This window comes from Microtus pennsylvanicus, chromosome 11 (genome assembly GCF_037038515.1).
Source record: "Microtus pennsylvanicus isolate mMicPen1 chromosome 11, mMicPen1.hap1, whole genome shotgun sequence".
NCBI lineage: Eukaryota > Metazoa > Chordata > Mammalia > Rodentia > Cricetidae > Microtus > Microtus pennsylvanicus.
In genome coordinates, this window is record NC_134589.1 from 88,965,527 (window position 1) to 88,988,560 (window position 23,034).

General features: G+C 45.0%; 1 long non-coding RNA gene across 1 annotated transcript; it reads left to right on the forward strand.

Annotated features, from left to right (window-relative positions):
- The first annotated feature begins 19,723 nt into the window (after positions 1-19,723).
- On the forward strand, positions 19,724-22,438 carry LOC142859502 (uncharacterized). The gene is made up of 3 exons (XR_012912209.1): positions 19,724-19,795; positions 20,099-20,228; positions 21,462-22,438. It is a non-coding gene; the product is annotated as an uncharacterized LOC142859502 (long non-coding RNA).
- Positions 22,439-23,034: the final 596 nt, after the last annotated feature.

The following is a 23,034-nucleotide window of genomic DNA, read 5'->3' on the forward strand; positions in this document are numbered from 1 at the left end:
TCCTGGCTCATGTAAGCGGTAAGAGCTGGCAGCTGTAGTGTCTTTGGTCTTGTTGTTCTAATGCTGTCCTGTGGTGTGTGTGTGTGTCTGGGGTTGGGGGTATCAGTCCAAGTGTTCTCTCTCCCTTCTCTCTCTTCTCTCCCCCCTCAAGATTGAACCCAGGACCTCCCGTGCTAAGCAGTTCTCCACCACTGAACCTCATCTCTTGTCTCAGAGCAAGTCTTCTTTGTCTTTGAACTCTCAGTTCTTTTGGAGACTGGTGTCACAGGCTATGGCCTCGGGTTGTAATCCCATAGCTAAGGAACTGTATGTGCTGTCTTTATTTGGTCCATGTTTTATGTAGAATACCAAGTATTGCAGTGCATCAATATTTACACTTTAAGATACATTTAAACTTTCAGTGATAAATTACAACAAAATATATCCCAAGGATGCCCTGTTTATGAAGTAAGGTATCTGTGCTTTCTTCCTGCATTATGCTATTCTCAAGAGTAGGAAAGCAGGTCTTACTGGAGACAAATGAACTGAGATGTTTTACTTCTTAATTAATTATCCTTCCCTACATAGAACTCTTTCAGCCACTGGGAATTGTGGGAAAGTGGGCCAGATGGTGGACTATGCCCAGGAGTTCTGGGTTCCAGAAGCTTCAGCGACAATGGGTCCTGCTTTCTCTTAATTGGCAGTTTCCAAGACTTCATTGAAGCTCCCATAGGAAGCTTGTGCTCCTTGTCAATCACACATAGAGTTGTTTGTGTTGTTCACCCATAGGTTCCAGGGTTCCAGGCTAGCTTCGAGTCCTGTCCCGTGCCGGGTCAGGCTCCTTAATCCCACACTCAGCCCCGACTCTAGAGGACTAGAAATGAGAAGCTATTCTTCAGCTGTTTGGATTATGCTTCCATTGACATGGACCAGCACTTGCCACAACCGCCACAGACACAAACATCTCGACATAAGCCACCAGATTTGAATCTGCCGTCCTGGAGATGCTCTCTGCCTTTCTGATCATATTGCCTCCTTAAACTTTATCACTTGAGAATTTCCCTCAGTGTTCCCTCTCCCAAAATAGGAATTCTGGGGGTAGGAACCACTGGATTTGAAAAAGCAAGAATTGGGAATTTATCTAGCCATTTTGGTCTCTCTTATTAGAGAACATTATGTTTTGACATGCCTAGAGTCTTCTTTGGATATTTTAAAGTTCTAATCTTTCTCTAGTCCGATTGGGTGTCGCCATTGGCCATCTGGGAACATGTTAACATGTTACTGTGATTGCACATGGTGACAGAATCGGAAAAGGAAGTTAAAAATGAAAATCAGCATGCTGTCCAGGATGCAGCCAAGGCAAAACATCCATGTTTCGTGTCACACAGCCTCTGATTAGGGGTCAGTGGGAAATGGCTGGAGGCAGGTGGGGCCTGAGGGTGGTGAAACGGGGAACACAGATGCTGCACTCTAAGCTTGAGCCTGCTTTAGCCTTTGCCTTCTATTTCAGGAAGCAGAGCATTGATGTCATACATTATCTGTATGATCAAGCAAATGTCACCGTTTTAAAGAAATTTTCAGCTCCTCTCCTACACCTCTGTGACACCAGAAAAGAAAAAAGAACCAGGCACAGGCAGACCTAGAAATGATCCCTTCCCCAGAATCCACCAAAGGCAACAAGACATCTGAACTTGTTCTGAAATAAGTTACCCATAAAATTAACCAAACACAGAGGGGGAGAGGAGACCAGTCCTTTAAGTATGGAAAGTGACACACATGATTTTAGGGAGGACCTAGCAGAGACTCGATGAAATGGAGGCACACTGCCTGTGAGAGGCTGACCTGATGCAACACCTTTGGTCATCACCTGTTGAAAGATGTGATGGGAGCTGGGGAGGGAAGTGGAGTGGTTTAATTACCAGGTGTCTCTCGGCAGCCCTGACTCTACAGTGACCAAAAGATTTGGTTCTGGGGAAAGGATCAGTCACAGCCCAGCACCTGTACCTGTCAGCAAGACTCCATCCTCAGAGGGCACTGCACAGAGTATCTGGTGCCCTGTGAGAAGGCAGGCAGTGCACAGCTAGGATACAGCAAAGCCTAGATTCCCATTCTCGTCTGTCATTCCCCATTGCTTCCCTGTGATCCTCAGGATCACCACTGCCACTGAGTCACTGAAAAAATAAATAGGGCAGGGCAGAGGTCGCATACGCTGGAGTCAGAGCACTCCGGAGTCAATGGATCTCTGTGAGTTAAAGTCCAACCAGGTCTATGGAGCGAGTTCCAGGACAGCCAAGGCTACACGGAGAAACTCTATCTCAAAATAATTAATTAGCTAATTAATTAAAAAATAAAATTGGATTCTGTTTTGATCTGCATGAAAGATTTGGGATATTTTAAAAGTGTCAAGTTCCTGAAATTCAGTAAAATATTTTTATTAATACAAAAAGTAACAGCAGGCCACATAAGTGAGAATACTCAAGTGCCTCAGTTATTTGGGGGAGCTTTCTTTTATGGGGTTTAAGCAAAGGAGTTTGGTTATTAAGAGTATTTGAGGGTGAGTTTTTGATTGCTACATTAGGTCAGATAAGCATTTTTCTATTTTTTATGATCCTTCTCTCAAATACACCTGATTTTAATCATGTGCATATTCAATTATCCATTAAGCATACGATGATAGTGGATAGGGTTTTTCCCTAAAAATTCACATAAGGAGCACAATTTGTCTTAATTGCATGTGCCCTCAAAACTAGTTCATGCCAGATTGGCCCCCTACCTGCATATAACTGGTGTACATCTGACTATTGGGGGAGGAGGAACACTTCACTGTTCAGGGTGGAGAGGTGTGTAGCTCAATGCTGGTCCTGGCTTGTGAACAGGTTTCTAGGTATTGTTTGGAGAGGGGTGTGTGTGTGCGTAGTCCATGCAGGTGAGGGTCCAGGCTGCCAACCACATTATTAGAAGAAGGGTGTATGTGCAGCTCAAACAAAGCAGAGCCCATGTGGCGAAGGTATTCCCTATGCTTGGCATGAACCTGGGAGTGAGAATGGTACCTGCTAATGCTGAGGTAGTGTTGCCAAGCCCGGGCCCTGTGCTATAGATAGCCCTTTTCAACCTTCCTGCAACCTAAGGAGTCAGGTGCTCTAATTATGTTCAGTTTAAGGTGAGCAAAGTCCAGAACGGCTAGGCAGTCTGTAAAGCAGGCTTTCAGCCAGACACACAGATTGCAGGTCATATTTCGCCTTTTCCTAACCTAAGAAGTTACTCCATCCCCATGGGAATTAAAGTCACCAGGAAGTCATGCTGAGACGATGCACACTGTCTCCTGCAGCTTGGTTTGGTTTGACAAGTGTAACTTTAACTATAACGAGATAGCGACTGTGTGGGAGCCAGGCCCCTCTAGACTATCAAGACATGGCTCAATTTACCAGCATCATATCAGTCCCAAGAAGGAATAACCACCTAGCTAAGTACATGGCTGGGTGCTGGTACTTAGGTGAAGAAAGAGGAGCAGGGGGAAGAGGGAGAGCGGAGAGGGACGGAGGAGAGAAGATGTATAACTCACAGACATTTTTTTGTTCAAAAAAAATCCCACTGAGGAAAAAGGTTTTGTTTTTTTTCTGTATAACTTCATAACAAAGCATCTTATACATGTCATATTTTTGATACTCTGCAGTCTGCAATACCACAGAAATAATTCTGAAATCCACACAGGGGAGACTTTTGTACTATGTCCTTGTGAATTTCTCAAATCAAGTTTTCTTCTGCACTAGAATGTCAGCAGGGTCAAAATAAATTCCTTTTAGAAATGAGTATTCCTGATTTTGTATATATTTAAAAGAAAGCTTTTGCCATTTTTAGAGTGCTAGAGCTTTGGAGCAGGCACAGGCTTTTGATTGGCACAGCAGCCTAAACAGCTGCTCTTGAACAGATGTGACACAGCACAGCCTGGAAGAAGCAACCAGGGTGTTTGAGCCTGGATTACAGCAAAACAGCTTCAGAGGCAGTGGGCCACGCCCTGCACCCTACAAAGAAGTCCCTCAAAATTCCAATCATGATGTTCTAAAATTGCAACAGACACACATGAGCTTTGACTTAGTCTTATAAGGAAGTCCGAATCAGCACCCTTCCCCAAAGGTGATAAGGGATGTGAGGGAAGGGGTTCTGGGGTGGAGATCAAGGAGAATGTGGAGTATGGGAAGAAGAAAGTGGAACATTATGCACATGCCCCGAATTGGGGAGAGACCACCTCTGCATCCATCACAGCCTCGCCTGGTCCAGTGTGATGCAGTCACTATGCGTAAGGGGGAAACTGGAGTCCTCCTTGGCTATCTTCATGCCCACATTGTGCACCAGTAGCCTTTCCTCTGAGGTCCATATGGAGATGAAGTATCCTGATCTTAGACGTTTGAGCCCACCATTTGTGGTGAGGCTGTGTGTCTAGCCTGTTCACCTTTGCTACACCAGCAGCATTGCTGTAGCTCCTGTTATCCCTCCACTTACAGAATCCCTGCCCCTGTGCTAAGTGAAGGCTTGGGTGAGTGGCAGAGCCACTGTTGCAAGCCAGCAGGTGGGAACCCTTAAGTGCCCCCCTGCCCAGGTTGGTTTTCTCCTGTGGATTCTCTGGTTCCCCATCCCTGTCAGCCTACCACAGTTGCCATGGTGACAAAGGGCACCGAGACTCTAGGCTGCCAAGTGTTGCTACACAGGACCAGCTAGTGTTTCTCTTTCTTCCTCTCTCTCAATTCTCTCTCCTTTTCCCATCTCACCACATACACACCCCTCTATCCAGAACAGGAGTATTCCTTCCACCACATGGGGATGCGCAGGGCAGTGGAGGGTGTGAGTTGTGTTGGCAAACTGTCCACGAGCCCCAGAAGGCCTGTGTTCTGAGGTTTTGGTTCTCTGAATGCTTTTGGGTAAGCCCAAAATCTCTTTGGAGGAAAATATAAGAAAGAGGTAGGTGGAGCCAGAATGCAAGTGTGTGTCCCTGAGGTGGCAAATCAGTGATGCAGCCTTTAAGGAAATACAAATTCTTGTTATTTCTTCTTTGCCCTGTGAGTACAAGATTTAGGTAAAGGTGGACCTAGGCACAGTAGGATGGAAGTGTTGTGTTGTGTTTGGAAGTTGGACAAACCTGGGGAAAACCCCAAAGCCTGGGATCACTGTGGCTATGGCCCTGGGCGGGCCTGGGTTTCTGTCCCTCACCTGCCTGCTTATGACTAACCAAGTGACATGACCGTATTAGGAAGCCCCTGATGACCATCTTTTGCATCTCTGGGTTGCAATAACAATGAACTGAAGTAGTCACATAGGCACCTGAGTCAGAAATGTCGGCAGCCCCTGCTTTCACTAGAATCTCTTAGTCCAGGTCTAGCTGTTGTTGGCAGCAGCGGCTGTCTCCGAGTCACTGCCTATACCACCAGTTTCCTGCAGCTAGGGTGGGGCAGGGCTCTGGCTTGCCATTGAGCAGCGGGAGCAGACGCCCACTGCCTTAAGATAAAATCTCCATGTCTTTCAGTGCACTCCTGCCTTCAAGGTAACTTTGGCCTCCACCATAAACTCCCTTGTTTCTTCTTGGTCACAGTTCCAACCTCTGTCCATGGGCCCCTTTCCATTCCTCTAAGGCAAGTTCAGGGTCCTCCTCATGTCTGTCTCCACCTACCATTCCTGACTTCTACTGCACCCAGAGCTGATGCTGCATCCTCCCAGGCTTAGCTGAGAGGACCCCTTATCCCTACACCACTTTCTGAAGACCCCCGAGTTCGTTTTCTGTTGCTACCACAAAATACCACAGACTAGATAAATTATAAACAATAAATTCATTTGGCTTACTGTCTGGAATTCTAACACCTACATTTGATAAGCCTGTCAAGGGCCTGAGTACTCGATCATAACGTGGTGGGAAGACCAGGGCACTCTGTCTCAGTGTCTATGTCTCCACTGCTGTGATAATGAAACACCATGGCCAACTTGAGAAGGAAAGGGTTTATTTCAGCTTACAATGTGAGTCCATCCAGCTTACAACAATAAGTCCATCATCCAGGGCAGTCAGGGCAGGAATTCACGGCTCACACCTGGAGGTAGGAACTAATACAACGGCCATGGAGGAGTGGGGTTTCCTAGTTTGCTCCTCATGGCTTGCTCGACCTTCTTTCTTACAGCACCCAGAAAAAAACCACCTGCCCAGGGATGGCCCCTCCCACATCAATGATCAATCAAGAAAATGTACCACAGACTTGCCCATAGACCCACCTGGTAGGGGCATTTTCTCAATTGAGACACCCTCTTCTAAAATGACCCCAGCTTGTGTATAGGTCAAGGGACAACTTTGGGCATGAGAGCCACTTCTCTCCTCCCACCTTTCCACGTGTTACAGGGAGTAGACTTAGGTCAACAAGGCCTTTACCTGCTGGGCCATCTTGCCTGCCCACATCCTACCTCTTACTACTGTTTCATCAATAACAAATTTACCCAGAGACTGGGAGAAGACACTCCAGCCACAGGTCTCTCTTCCCCATCTTCACCTTTCCCTAGTTTTCAGTCTCCCTTGGAGAGGCAGCCACTCCAGGCTCCGCATAGCATCGGCTTGCTTTGCGGGGAGAGGGCAAGACAGATGTCATGTTGCTTGTGCCTTCATGGAACCTTGTGTGCCTTGCTTATGATGAGGGGTTAATAGATGTTCACCGAGTTAGTGACTAACAGGATCCTAGAGTTTAGTTCCCTTTCCTAGGCCTGCTGACAAATCCTCTAGTGAGAGATTCCCGTGCTGAGAGACCTGGCCAAGACTCAGACATTTTGTCAGGTGTTCCGTTTGGAGTGGAGCGTGCATAGAAGGCTCTGAGGCTGATATGCAGAAAGTGCCCCCTACCGCCCCCGCCCCACTGCCACCCCCAGGACGCTGCCAGAATGCAGGTTCTGAGTCAGTAGCTCTGCAAACCTGAGATTGCATTTCGTAGCAGCTGCCAGCTGCACTGTGTTCCTCCCGTCTCTCAGAAACAACTAGGGAGCCACAGGAGAAAGTCTTGGCTTTTCTGAGCTTAGAGGATGAGGTAAAGATAGGAACCTGGACAGCTAGTGAAGCCCGGGTGGGCTTTGGTGGTCCTCCTGCAGCTGGCAGACCAGCCACTCCAGGCTGGCATCTGCTTGGTTTTGGTTTGGAGTTGACCTCGGTCCCAGAGAAGGAACTTTGTTCAATCTCCTCTCTCTGTCTCTGTCTCTGTCTCTCTCTCTCTGTCTCTCTCTCTCTGTCTGTCTCTCTCTCAAATGACAGCAAAAACAAACAGACAAAAAACCACCACCAACAACAAAACCCACACACTTGCCCCTAAGTAGGAGCTGAAGACACTGAAGAGGAATATATAGACAAAGAGAGCGTCTGTCCTCAAGGCCTCTGCTCTTAGCCAAGGCTCGGGTTTGAACTTGGGTCTCTGCGCACTCTCGTGTGCTTGCTGCTGTGTGTGCATCATCCCAGTTCCCTGAGCCTCCGTGGACTATAACTAGCCACACTCAACATAAAGGACGATTTCAAGACGGCGCCTCATGTGCTTCAGAGCAAACAGTGCACACACTGTGGAAGGAGGTGTGCTTAGGGGGTGCTCACCAGGGGAACGTCCGCACATGCTCAGTAAAGACAAGGCCCTTGTCTGAATATTTCTGAGGCAAAGTTGGTCGGGTCTGTCATTGGGTAGATCTGCAGCAGTGGAGCCAGGACTATGGGATGTCCTGTCTAAAGCCTTGGTGACTGTTAGCTACCGCTGTCAGTCTGCAAACGAGAAGGCCATCAGGGAATTCTCTCTTAGTTTGTCTCACCTTCATCTAGCAAAGGATTTGCACTGCTCCCAGGCTCTGACCATACATGCCATGGGAACAGACCGAGCAAAGTCCCCACCTTCTTGGGATTCATATTCTGAAAGGAGAGACTAGTACAGCCAGGGTGCCCATCCGTACACTAGAAACCAACAAGCATGCTGAGCTATTAGATGATGCAGCAGAAACGAGTGTTGGGTCAGGAATCAGGGCCACTTTCCTTGCCTTGGTAGGGCATATCATCAAGAGCATCTCCGGAACTGCAGATCTCAACTCCACGTTCACTTCCTGTCAAAACTGCACCTCATTCTCCTTCTGCCTCCAGGATGTCACAGGCATCACGGAGTGGCCTGTCCTCAGCACAACACTGTGTCTGGGCCTTTGCACAGGATTGCTTAGTTGTTGCAGTATTTGTTTGGGTCCCTCCCTTGTGTTGTTGGGAAATCTTCAGTCCTGGATTTCTTATCAGCCCAGGCAAAAGCAGAAACCCAGCCCCTAGGAAAATTGCGATGAAGTGGTGAGGTATCCTGGGGGGGGGGGGGTCCTGTTATCGTCAGTGGACTAAAAGTTCTGGATGAGCCCCAGATTGCTGAGAAAGGATCGGGGCTGCAGATCAGGAAACCACTACTCAAACTGAACCCGGACTAGACAATTCTACCCCTTCTCATGAGTGCTCAGTCATCCCAAAACAGAAGAGCAAGCCAGCCAGTGGAAATGGCTCCTGTCATTTACTCCTAAAGAAAGAGGGAGCTTGGCTGTCCCTGGCTGACTGAGGTTTAACCTTAGAATCTCTACTCCGCTGGCCTGGAAGAGGAAGAGGAAGGGGAGGCCTGGTTGTCTGGATAAGCAGGTGGCTGAGTACCAGGTGTGAGGAGGGAAAGAATGTCTAGGGAGTGGAGAGGAAGCATGCTCAGCCGCCTGCCAGACCCAGGACCACTCTGATCAGAAGGTGAGTGGGTGGAGGGTTACCTCCAGAAACAGGGACAACAGAAAGGGAGATGCCTCACTGAAAACTGTACCCCAGTATGGGCCAGCACTTCTAAAAGCTGCAACCCTGGAGCCCTCTGGATGGCTTGCAAGCAGCTGGAAAGGTCCGGGCGTCTCCCCTCTGCAGGTCTTCTAGTTAGAGAATCTCCTGCGGATGCTGCCTCCTCCTCCCAGGCTGTACGACTCTGGAGAGCTCTGAGGGTCCTGTTTGTTTCAGCTCTCCAGGCTTTTGAGTTTGCCCCTTCCTCCTCTGGCCAGGAGAGAGGGTCTCAACTGTGAAGAAATGGCCCCCTCCCGGGTGTCCAGATCCAGCAGCCATTCTACCTGGAGTGCGGACTATCTATGATGCTGTGGTTTGGTTTAGGCCTCCCTGATGGCTGGTTGCCTGTCTTCCTTTGAAAGTTGTCCAATCGGATCTCTTGCCCAGATGTTTGAAGTTGTTTTCTAGCTTTGGGGGCTGTTTTGGCTCCTGATAATTTTATCAGTTTTATATTACCGCATACACTCTCCCATCCTGCAGCTGGTCTCGCTTTGTTCCGTGTTCCTTTACAAAGGATTCCAGCTGGATTTTCCCCCCTATTTGTCTGCTTTGTTGTTATATGTTTTTGTTTTGGGAGGCTTTGGAGTCTCCCTATTTAGTCCTGGCTCTCAGTACGCAGGCCAGGCTGACCTTGAAATCATAGAGATCCTCCTGTATTTGTTAACCAGCCCTGAGATTAAAGGGGTGCACCACCACGCCTGGCCTCTTTGTCTGGTTTTGCTTTCGAGGTTTTGTTCAAAACAGCCTTACCTGACTCAAGCTATGCATGAAGCGTCTGGTTTTTTTCCAGTAGTTTTGTAGTTTGGGGCCTTACATTTAAGTCCTCAAAATCCTGTGTTTTTGGATATATGTATGGAGGGACACTAAAAAAGAGGGTGCAAGGGTGAGGCATGAGCTGACTTATTGTCACTCTGGCAGTCATGTGACTCTAGGCTTCTGGGGTGGGGTAGAGAGACTGTGTGGAAGGGAACGGCAGTAATCTGGGTGAGCGATACTGGTGGACATTAGTGAGTGATGGTGACTTGAGCCAGGATGCTGGCAGCTGCCTGCAAGGCTGTTGAAGGAAGTGAGGGCATCGGAGAAGTTACACAGTCGAACCATCTGGTTGTTGGCAAAATCCTGCATGCTCTATTTTGAAAGGAAACACAACTTATAATGCGTTTCTAACCCCTTTTCCTTGGAACCCATCAGCAAAGGGAAACTATTCCAGCAGCAACCAGAGCCTGCTGTAGCTATGCCTGAGCTTCCAGGACCCTCCAAAGAGTGCCACTTGCCCTGGGTGATGCCCCCTTCTACCAGCCATCTGGCTTAGTTGTGGCTTCAGCTATTGGAGGGGTTTGGACAGACAGCCTACTCGCCTGAGTTCTGAAGTCACCTCAAAATTCTTTACTTCTTTGCTTGTTTGCCCAGGCACGAGATTCTGTTTTAACGGCAGCACGTGGTGCTCAGATGTTCTGGAAAGATTCTAGTTCTAAGTAGGCTTCCTAATTCAGAGGAGGGCTGTGGGAGGGAAGCGAGAGCAGAGTGATGGCGTGGGCTGTCTAACTAGAGACTGAACTTAAAACCCAGGAACGAAAGTGTGTGCTGGTCTAGTTCCCAACTCCTTCCTGGCCCACAGTGGTTAAAAATGGAGCCAGGTTGACCTTGACCTAAGATTGCATGACAGCCTGAAGAGTCATTCACCTGTGAGTAGACTTGGGCCATCTGACACCTTTAAACCAGGGTGCTGCGCCCTCCGCATGTCACACATAAAGAACCAGGCTTTAAGAGGAAATGATTTCTCAAGAAAAATACAATGACTTCCCATGGAGGGTTGACAGCATCATTTGTTTAAACAAATCTGTCACGATTTCTTTAAGCCAGCAGGTAAACAAAACCTTCACTCTTACCCTCCAACGGAATTGGACTTCTTGCCAAGGGAAGTCTTGGGGCTCGCTTTGGAAGGTTGGGATGATGGGTAGCAGAGATCATCGCAGCCTCCCACCACGCCACTGTACACTCCTGATCAGACCCTCGCCATCCTCAGAACAGGATGGTGACATCAGGGAATGCATAGTAGATTCAGTGGAGGGCAGAAGGGAGAGATGAGGTGAGAAGGCCCTTTTCTGACAGTCATGATGATGTCGCCTTGGGAGCAAAATATGTCCCTATACCCACTGTGGGCTAATGGAATGCATGACAAGAAATGTGTATTTTTACATTTTTTGTTTTAGCCAAAAGCCCAGGACAACTAAAACAATCTTATATAATGAAAGAACTTCCAGGGGTATCACCATCCCTGACTTCAAGCTGTATTACAGAGCTATAGTAATAAAAACGGTGTGGTATTGGCATAAAAACAGACAGGTGGATCCATGGAATCAAATCAAAGACCCAGACATAAATCCACACACTTATGGACACCTGATTTCTTATAAAGAAGACAGAAATAACACACAATGGAAAAAAGAAAGCATCTTCAACAAATGGTGCCCATCTAACTGAATGTCTGCATGGAGAAGAATGCAAATAGATCCATATCTATCACCCTGTACAAAACTCAAGTCCAAGTGGATCAAAGACCTCAACATAAATCCAGATACACTGAACTTGATAGAAGAGAAGGTAGGAAGTAGCCTTGGATACATTGGCATAGGAGATAACTTTCTGAGCAGAACACCAATAGCACAGACATCAACAATTAATAAATGGGGCCTCATGAAACTGAGAAGCTTCTGTAAGGCAAAGGACACCATCAATAGGACAAAACAGCAGCCTACACAGCGGGAAAAGATCTCCATCAATCCTACATCTGACAGAGTGCTAATTTCCAAAAACTAGAAATTAATAAACCAAATAATCGAATTAAAAAAAATGATATGCAGAGCTAAACAGAGAGTTCTTGACAGAGGATTCTCAAATGACTGAGAAACACTTAAATGCTCAACATCCTTAGCCACCAGGGAACTGCAAATCAAAACTACTTTGAGATACCATCATACACCTGTCAGAATGTCTAAGATCAAAAGCACAAGCAACAGCTCATGCTGGCAAGGGTGTGGAGCAAGGAGAACACTCCTCCACTGCTGGGGGGAGTGTGAACTTTACAATCACTATGAAAAACAATGTGGCAGCTCCTCAGAAAACTGGGAATCAATCTATCTCAAGACTCAGCTCTACCACTTTTAGGCATATACCCAAAGGATGCTCCATCATACCAACAGGCACACTTGCTCAACTATGTTCATAGTAGCTTTATCCGTAATAGCCAGGAAATGGAAACAAACTAGATGTCCCTCCACCAAAGAATGGGCAAAGAAAATGTGATACATTTACACCATGGAGTATTACTCCGCTGTTAAAAAAAATGACATCATAAATTCATAGACAAATGGATGGAACTAGAAAATAATCATCCTGAGTGAGGTAATTCAGACCCAGAAAAACATTTACTCACTTGTAAATGGACATTAGTTGTTCAGTAAAGGATAACCATGCTACAGTTCGCAGACTCAGAGAGGCTAGGTAACAAGGAGGGCTGGGGTGGGGTGGGGGATGAATGGCTCTCCCTGGGCAGGGGAAAACAATAGATTTTGCAAGTGAACTGGGGGAGGGTGGGGATGGGAACAGGAGTGATCGGGTTGGGGGAGAGTGGAGGGAGAGAATGCAGGGAGGGATGACTGGAATTGGGGGGCACCTGGGGAGCAATGGAACCCATGAAAACGACTCTGGCAAAGACTCTTAGTAATGGGGGACGGAGAGCCTGAATCAGCCATCTTTTGTACCCAGGCAAGGCTTCCAGCGCTGTGTCTGGGTCAAGAACCCAGCCACAAAACCTTCAACCTTCCATTTGTCCTGCCTGCGAGATGTGCTGTGGTAATGGTGGCACAGAGCTGGTAGGAGCAACCAACCAACGACTGGTCCAACTGCAGGCCCAATGCACCAGCGCCTGGGACTACTTGACCCTTGGTACCAACTCTCCTGGACCAAAGATACCAACCAACTAAAATCTGGTTTTATCTGCTACTGTGTCCCCATTATACACCCGAGCCTCACCTGTACAACCAGGGGGCTTCACCTCAGTTCACTGGCACCTCCTTATCCAAAAAGCCTGGAATGTTTGGTAAAAAGTGTTACCCCAGCTCCCTAACACCCCTTTATACAAAAAGTCTGAATTGTTTGCTTAGGGGCGTCACTCTAGCTCCTGGCATAAGACCCCTCCCCAGGGAGGGTCATAAAGCCCACCAATGGCAACTTCTCCCCAGGGAAGGTCAAGACCACCCCCACAGGCTATTTAAACTGCCCCGCCTCCCAGAGAAAAAACACCTGGTCTCTGGGTTTCACATGGTCTCCCCTTTCCTCTGTTCCCCTCTCCATGCTTTCCTGGGAGCACTGCATTAAACATGGGTGTCTTTTATTCGGCATAATTTGGTCTGATTGGAATTATTTGAGTCGGCGGAGAGGCTAAAAAGAAATAGCTAATACTTTCTCCAAGCACCACTTCAGAAAGCTCAGTCAGAAAGTTGTGGGGTTTTGTTGGTTTGCTTGTTTTGTTTTTTTCTTTTAAATTCAGACCACTTTTTCTTTTTGGTAATAATAAAAATCCAGTTCTTGCTTCAGAGACAGGCGGTTAAAGAAAGGCGATTTTATCTGGAGACCGTGACTGCCACCTGGTGGACATTAGTTGCACAACTGCACAAAGGCTCTGCTTCCACCATTTTCTTCAGCCTCCTCTCAGGGAGTCCTTAGAAAAGCAGTTGAGTTGAAGAAGAGACAGAGGCACTACAACACAGTGTACACTTGAAGTTACAGAGACAGTCTGAAAACAGGATGAAAGAATGCGGGTGCTGGAGCCTCGCTACCTGCATCTGGAACTTCCCCTCTGTGGCCCTGGCTGAGCTATTTAACCACTCCTCCGCTGCCTCTCCCTTATCGGTAAACTGGGGCCAGTAATCGTTTTCCCTCATCCAAGGTTTTGGCTACCCATGATCAGCCTCAAAGAACATGAAGTGCAAAATCCCGGAGTAAAGTCACAAATACATCGGGAGCCACTTCCGGTAGCATGACCGCACTCTGGACATGTCCAGCTCACACAGGTGTATGCATATGCCACCTGCCTGTTTGTCATCCCAGGACTTCAGCACAGCAGGGCTCATTTCAGACAATCCTGTTTTACTCAACAGTGGTTAAGTAACGTGCAAGGGTGGTGACTCTGGTTACTCAGATGTGCCAGCGTGAAGCCATGCATTGCTTTGAGTAAAAGGGAGTATGGAAAGGAGGGAACAGGCTCTGTGTGGGGTTTGCTACTATCCAAGTTTTCAGATAGCCAATGGGCATCTTACAAGGCACGGCCTGTGGATAGAGGGAGGCGCAGAGCCTGTTAGAGGACAGTTGTGGGAATTAAATGCTCCAGGGAAGCTCCTAGCACTGATCTGCATCTCAAAACCTGCTCAGCAAATGTCCCTTGGTGGTGGCCCAAGGCCCTCCCGCTGTTGCCTGCCAGGGAGGAGGCCGCCCCAGGAGGGAGGCCCAGAGACCCCCATGAGTGACCCCGCATCACCTTCTCCTCTCCTTCGGCTCCCCAGCTCAGCTCCCCAACCCCGTACAAAATCCTTCCTGCCACACATTCAGAACTCCAAGACTCTTCCTTCCACTGGTTCCTTCTGGCTCTTAACTCTGAAGCGCTGCTCACTGACTGTTGGGGATACTCCAGGGCCTGAATACCCTCCAAGAGACCTCATGCTTCCTCTCCAAAGTCCTGCTCTCAACCTAACAGAGACCCTCCAGCTGCCCCAAGAGGCCTGGAGACCCAGGACAGTGATGTTACAATCCCATACCTTAGCCTCTGCCTTGAAATCCCCAGAGCTTCATTCACCCATGTAGGACCACACGCTTCTCTCCCTGCCCCTTTCTGTCTGGGACTACCTAGCCATGCCCACCAGCCTTACACACACACAAACACACTTCCAGTCACTGCACAAGCCTGGGTACATTCTGCCTGTGTTTTGGGACAAAACATAATATTTAAATAAATAAATAAACAAATAACCAGCACTGTAACTCCAGATGCCGCATAATACAGCAATATGGAAAAACAAGGCAGCATGACTCCCTCCCTAAGAATCACCAGTCCCACAGAATAGTCTCAAAGGAGAGCAACTAAGACAAAATGCACAGCCCAGAGTTCAAAAGGACAGTTGTGCACATGTCCAACAAATCAAAGGAAACTCATTCCTGAATGAGTGTAAAGGGAATACAAATGAGCTGACTGAAGCTGCAAACCAAACCAACGCAAAAGACCCCACAACACCTGAACGCGATGAAGATACAACACGACCTTGGTGTGCTGCTCTCCCAGCTGGGCTATTTCGGTGCCAATCAGGCAAGGCAGCAGTCAATAGAGAGACCGAAATACTGAAGGGGAAAGAAGAAAAACGAAACTGGAAATGAAAAATTCAAGTAAAAAGTTCAGTGGAAAGTCTTGACTAAAGAATGGATCATGTAGAACATAGAATAGCAAGGCCTGAAGGCAAGAAAGGGGAACTGGATTATTCAAAAAAAATAATAAAAATGTAAAAAGTCCATAAATAGAATATTTTGAATCTTTGAAACACCATGGAAAGACCAAATCTCCCAATCATAGGCATAGGAAAAGGAGAATTCTGGGACAAAGAAAATATCTCCAATAAAATTATAGAAAAAAAATTTCTCAAATCTAAGTAATTGATGTCTATCAAGGTCTAAGAGACACATAGGACACCAAACAGACAGCACCTGAAAAGCAATTCCACATGCTATATTATCGTCAAAATATTAAACATGCAGAGCAAAGAAAGGGTGTTGAATGCTGCAGAAGAAAAAGCCAAAGCCACATTGAAGAGCACACCCGTCAGAATAACAGCTGACTTCAAAATGGAAACTCTAAAAGCCAGAAGAGCTTGAAGTTTGTGATTTAAGCCTTGAAAGGGCACAGATGCCAAGCCAGACTACTTACCCAGCAAAACTGTCTGTCACAACTGAAGGAGTAAGAGAAAGATCTCTGCATGATGCAAACGGGCTAAAGACACTGGTGACGGCTACAGAGAATACAGGGAGGAAGACTTCAGAAGGGATGGGAGGACACACACATCCAAGACTTGTGTGGATGGGGCCCGTAAGCTGCCCCGGGGACTGCCCACTTCAACTTCTGGCCAAGGTTTGGTTCCACAGGTGGATTGCAGGGAGTCATTGCCTATGGTTGCTAAGCTATAGTGGCTGTGTTAGCTTGTTACAGTTCAGACACTTCGCTTCACTAGGGCTGCTTTGGTCATTCAGATCCTATGGGTTATAAATATCTGTCATTAATTAAAGGAACTGTTTTTTTGTTTTTTGTTTGTTTGTTTGTTTGTTTTTGGTTTTTCGAGACAGGGTTTCTCTGTGGCTTTGGAGCCTGTCCTGGAACTAGCTCTGTAGACCAGGCTGGTCTCGAACTCACTGAGATCCGACTGCCTCTGCCTCCCGAGTGCTGGGATTAAAGGCGTGCGCCACCACCGCCGAATTGTTATAAATTATTAATGGTTAGGGTAAAAACAACTACTGCTAGTCTCAAGTGCTTCCTGTTGATACATGTTTTTATGTGTTGATGAAAATTTAAAGTTATTTGACTGAAAAGTACTGTTTGTCTTGTTGGAAGGTTTTGTCTATTTCTCAAGGAAGCTGTGTATGATTATTTTATTGGATAGTTTTTTTTCTGCATTTTCTGGTGTGTTTGTAAGTTTTGCTGCAAGTATGGAATTGAAACAAAAATGGTTTGGATATTTTTGCTGACAGCAACCAGTCACCACCCACTGATGCTGTGACTGTATTTATGATCAAGGTTCAGAATTTGTCTCTGAGTTCTGGTCACTGGATTTGGGTTAGCAGGAGTTCAGAAGTCTTTTGATATAAATAATGTTAAAACTGTTTTATGCTGTCCTTTATTGAAAAGCTGGCTCTAAAGTTGAATGATGGCTCTTCCTTCCCTATACACAGGCATGCTTAATCAAAAGTTTCCTCTACGTCTCTCTGTCAGTCTTAGCCCTTGACACAATGACAGGGAGAAGAAAACAAACAGAACAGCAAAAAAAAACAAACTAGACTTAGTTTATGTAAACACTATCTACTTTAAAATTCATAAGTTTACTTTGTTAGATATGCTTTAAAATCTCTTAAAATTAAAACTAGTTAAAAAGTTAAAAGCTAGTAACAGTGGAAACTGATAATTTAAAATCTATGCATGGGTAATTTAAAAGGAACCATATAACAAGATTCCAATTTGGATTGCCATGTTTTAGTCGGTCATGTGGATGGTTGCCATTTTGCTGAAGTTAAAGAAAAATATGGATGTCACAGGATTTCACCACCATTTTGATTAGAGGTGACCGTGTGAAATGGGCCTAACTCGGAGACAATAAAAGATCTCTAAGATAATTTGGATTTGAATGGATTTTTTATGATAATTCATGTCCTGTCCTAAAAAAAGTGATGTTACAAAATAATCACACAATAGTTCAGAATTACATATAATAAAACATTATTTATTTAGGGGTAGATTCACAGATCACAGTCCTAGATCACAGTCCTCTGCAGAAAAATCTACTGTTCATGGCTGAAAACTTAAACATCATTCATATAAACATATATTCAATGAAAGATATAATATAGGCAAAATGGGCAAAGAAAAGTAAAATTTTTCCTTAAAATCTATCTGTAGACCGCCTTGGCGGGTCACTCAGTCTAGGGTTGTAACCCGCCTGGCAGGTCAGTAATTCCAGGGTCCCGGAGAGGCGCTACCTGAAAGACATGGGCGGGAGAGAGAAAGAAGGCCATGCTAGGTTTGTCAGAGCCTCCGTTTATTAGAGTCATGGTTACAGCTTATATAGGATGAGGAATCTGGGTGGGGGGGGGTGGCAGGGGCATGACCAGAGCAGGAAGGAATCTTGCAGCGTGGTCCAAGCCGGTCACGAGATCGTCAGCCAAGAGGTTAGATCGGTCAGGTCATGATTCCTCGGTCAGGAAGTCACAAGTTGACACTCCTAGTTCTCTAGAGTGTGGGGCGGTTCCGCTAACAGATAACAGATAATTGGGTGTGGGATAGGCTCTGCCAATTTTGGGGGGAAATGGCTCCTGACATCTATCTGCTTTCTGTCCTATACCAGATGACTCCTAATATGAGACAGAAATTCTGAATTTTTCTTTTAACAACACGCTTGGATTTACAGAAGGATAGCCATTGTCTAACTCTAAAGCCACTCCAATTTTTACGTAGAGATGTATACATGTCCAGTTAATCAAATTTTACCATGCAGATGATACAGCATCATAAGTCAGATTTCTCTTTGCTTAGTGATCCTTTCTGGATAGTTATCTTTTCATCTTTAGGCATCTAATAAATGTCCAAGGTCTCTCAACTCTTTGGAGATGAGTATTTTCCTGCAAAGACAAGAAAAGACCCCTGTCCCAACCCTTATGAGGTTTCCATACTGTTTGTATGGTTGTCACCATTGTGGATGAGCTCTCATTTCTCTTTCTCAAGAGGTTTCTCTTTTTTCAAACTGAATCTTTATCATCTTTATCAATTTTGATGGTATCTATAGCTTTTCTTCTCCTGTGGAAACAAGAGCAAAACCCCTTCCCCAACGTAGCACATCTCCTGGTTTCCACTGTTAGGTCAACACAGCCTTGAAATATACTTGATGATTTAATTCAGAAGTTTTTTATATTATCCAATATCTGTTGTTCCTTTCTCATTAGCATTAAGAAAATTCAAGGTTAATAAAGCATTATGCAATCTATTTCTGGGGGTATTTTCCATCCCTTCTGTTTCTTTAGCATATTCTTTATAGTTCAATTTGATCTTTCTATAACTGCTTGACCTGGAGGATTGTTTGGTATACCTGTAATATGCTTTCTATAATAATAAGCAAAAAACTGTTTTATTTTCTTAGACACATATGCTGGACCATTGTCTGTCTTTTTTGTGCAGGTATACCCATGATGGCCATAACTTCTAATAAATGTATGATTACTGAATCAGCTTTTTTTTTAGTTCAAGGTAGTTGCCCACTTAAAATCTGAATAAATGTCAATGGTATGGTGTACATATTTTAATTTTCCAAATTCTGTAAAGTGGAACACATCCATGTGACAGATCTCATTTCTTTGAGTACCCTTTGGGTTACTCCTTGCAGGTAATGGTATTTGGCTATAGAAGGAGCAAGTAAGACATCTCTTTATAATCTCCTTAGCTTGTTACCTTGTAATAGAAAACTCTTTCTTTAAAGTTTCTTATGAAATTCTGAGGCCTTCAGCACACTTCCAATCAATAATCAGTCAAATTTTGCATTACCTTGAGCTAGAAGACCTGGCAGACCTGTATGGAATTAGATGTGGGACAAAGTCTATTCCTAATTATGATGTCTTGAACCTAAATGAATAATCAAGTCAATTCTGTATCATCTGGTATACATTCAGTGGTTTCAGTATGTAAGACAACTCTTTCTGCATATTGCAAATCAAATATTTCTGCATATTGTAATTATATTGAGAGGTTCTTTAAAATCCCTTAATACCTTAAGAATAGCATAAAACTCTGCCTGTTGGACAGAATTATAAGGGCTTTGTTTTACCTTACTTATGAAGAAAACATGTTTTTGTGAACTAGAGAAAACATGTTTTTGTGAACTAGTTGTGACCCCACCCTGCCTGTTGACTAGAACATTAGGTGTTTTCCAACAGCCTGCAGGTGCTTCCCTGTCCTTTGCCTGACCTAGAAACCGCCCATCCCGCCTTCACCATAACCAATCATAGTAAATGCCCTTAAAATGAGCCAATCCCTGCGTTTGACAACCCCTCCTTGAAAATGTGGTTTTTGCCTTTAAAAGTAGCCTGTAATAGCTAGTCAGGGCTTCTCTCCCTCACCTGGCTGAGGAGCCCATTTGCGCAAACGAGAATAAATTTCCTCTTGCTTTTGCATCAGCTGGACTGGTGAGTGATTCCATGGGGTGACCCTCCTGAGGAGTTAGCATCCCAGAGTTGGGGTCTAACACTTAATTCTTCTGATTTGTAACATGACTTTTCTGATTTATGTGCATTAGTATAAATTGTACAGGCTCCAGTTATTGGTGCCTCATGTACAATTTGGGGAAGAATCCAAGTAGAACTTCAGTTCAAATCATCATTTAAAATATTGATTATAAAGCTTATTATATCAGACAAAGACTCCAAGATCCTATCAGTGACCCAAGGTCTCCAAAGAAGATTATAGGGTGCCATGGTGTCTCCAACTAGATTATGATGATGCTGACCACTGGGCTAGATGCCCCAATGCAACACTTGCTGCCAGGACCCAGCCCAGACTGTGGACAAGCAGGAGGACACTGGAGAATAAACTGCACTCCTTTTGCCTAGACAAAATAAGGTCAGTCTTACCCATGTTCTTCCACAGAAAAGACTCTCACCTTATAGGCCCGGTGAAGATTAATGCTGTTTTTCTGCCTTCATTGTTTTGGAGACCTTGGAATAGCTCACTGGTCCCTGTCCTTTTTAATAGACTCGGAAGCTGGTTGGTCTATACTCAGGGATAATTTATCCTTCTTGGATCTTTGCTAGTATTAGCAGCTGGGCTAGCTATAATTTTGCCAGCTTAGCAGCATGTAACCAGGTTCTTTCACAAGGGTATAGTCAGCTTATTAGCTCATTTTATATATAAAAATCAAGCCTTGATATGGGTCTATAAAAGGCCTGAGGATATAAAAATTTATAAGCTTTAAGTGCCTCAAAAATTAATTGTGATGTAAATGCAAGTTATAAATAACTAATTTAAGATTTAAAATATTTTAAATTGGCCGGGCGGTGGTGGCGCACGCCTTTAATCCCAGCACTCGGGAGGCAGAGGCAGGCGAATCTCTGGGAGTTCGAGGCCAGCCTGGTCTACAAGAGCTAGTTCTGGGATTGGCACCAAAGCTACAGAGAAACCCTGTCTCGAAAAACCAAAAAAAAAAAAAAAAAAAAAAAATATTTTAAATTGTTTTCTCCTTCTATGGTATAAAAGTTCAGAGTTTAGTATTTAATAGAGTTCTGAAAAGCTGGTAGAAAAATGACTACTTACTGCTCAGTCACAAGCTCATGATTTTGAATTTATTTTGGTTGCCATCTAAATATAAGCTTAAAGATGCTTCTCAACAGGTCAAAGCTATCTCTGCCCAATCTGTGCCTGGCTCTCAGGACAGAAAAAAATGTACATGTTTCTAACCCAAGTCTTCAGTTTCTGCTAGGACTCAAATGAGCGTACTCCTGCTGTTTTACAGACACCCATTGCCTGCTTTTTCTGCTATGTGGATTTCAGAATAGATTGATGATACTAATATATTGAAAAATGTTATGTCCTTTTGTAAAGTAAAAATTCATATAGACCTCAGGAAAAAAAAAACCTGGATCTACTTCTCTCAGGTCAAAAGATTCCAGATAAGTACAGCCTAAATTTCCCATACCTGTCTATTTCTGAAGATGACATTTTTCTTTCTCTTGGTCTTGGGACTCCCCCCACACACACTTACTTACTAAGACTATGGACCTAAAAGTTTTAAATGTAATATTTTTCTTTACATTCATAAATTTTAACTTCTGTTCCTAGCTTAAACTGTCTCAACAGGTTTCCACTTGGCTGACAGACATCCAAGCATCAGCTGTTGACCACAACCTGCCACAGATGAGCCCTGGACCTGCTGAAAGCTGATGTGGACCAGTTCAACCTATGTGAATGCTCTCTGCTTCTTCAATGCAGTCAGCAAAGGAGATGCTTCTGATAAATACCCTGAATTCCCTCCTTATCTTTGACTCGCCTTTCTGCCTTCTTGGGCCATGAATCCAACAATTCAGTGTCAGTTCCAAGTAGTTACAGAAAAGAACACATTGTCCCATGCTCCCTGCCAAAAATAGATTGAAATATTGAAACAAGGGGGAACTCCTAGGCATGGGAAAAAAATGGCTACCTATAATACCCATTGACATAACAGGAAAATAAACCTAAGTTGTAAATTAATGGATTTATTAACTAAAATGGTTCTACAATAAGATACGACCCTTTGGTTCTTTATGCAGAACCAAAAAGGTCATTTAGGATTATAATTTGTTTGTACTCAAAGATCAGAGCTACAGGGCCTGGTAGCAGAAGATGGTCGCTCACTGTCCTACAAAAATGTTAGTTAATGGTTTTTAGGTCCCAATACCATCCCCTTAAACCCTTGGACAAGTGGGACCTATGATTGGGTCCTGTCATCGGTGGTTGTGAAGGGAGAATGTGGGGCCCAGACATGGCAGGCTCAGTGGAGGTTCTGAGTTTCAGATTACCCTACCTAGTTCCCAGGAAGACCATGGACTGAAACCACCCGGGCACCACCCAGGAACAGAACATTCAAGGGGAAAGTACCCAGTGTTCCAGAGGAAATTCCTAGCATTCCAACCATTTTGAATGGGCTCACCTGACATCACTTGGCACAGCACACACCCATTCCCTTTCACCAAGACACCCCTGGACAAGTGCCAGCCAATCAGGGTGGCCAAACCTTAAAGATCCCTCACTGCAATCTCTGTTATGATTAAAATAAAAAAAAAAACACCCCAACTGAGCTCAAGACTTTCTGAATGTGCCAATCATTAGACACACAGAGAGTCCAAGTTCGAACTTGAATAAAGGCTCTTTGCTTTTATATATGGGACTCAATCTCCTTGTTGGTTTTGAGGGGATTCTATGATCTGAACATAACACCTCTAAACTCTGCACCTCCACATCTAATGTCAAAATGCTCTTCGCACCTCCAACTCTATTCAACTTTGTTGACTGCAATATGTTTGTTCCTCCTGGACTGATTTCACTCCCTTTTAGCAGCTCTCCTCCACAGGTATCTCACAACTCTGGCATCTCCAATATCTTGGGTTCTCCAAGGCAATCAGTCTTCAACTTCACATCTTCATGCAATGGACTGTCTGCTAGGCCTCCATTCAGGGACACCCCTGTCACATACCTGGCCTCAGTGGCTTTCTTCAGGTACAGAGGCAAATTCCATAACCTGTTTCTTCTACCCTTATCTCTAAAGCCAGAACTACGTGGCCAAAGCTGCCAAGTTCTGAAGCTTGCTGGGGCTGGAACATAGGCCCCTTGTTCAGTTCACTCTTCGCCAGTTTTCTGTTTTCCGTGGTTTCCTTCATTGCCTAAGCTTAGCTGT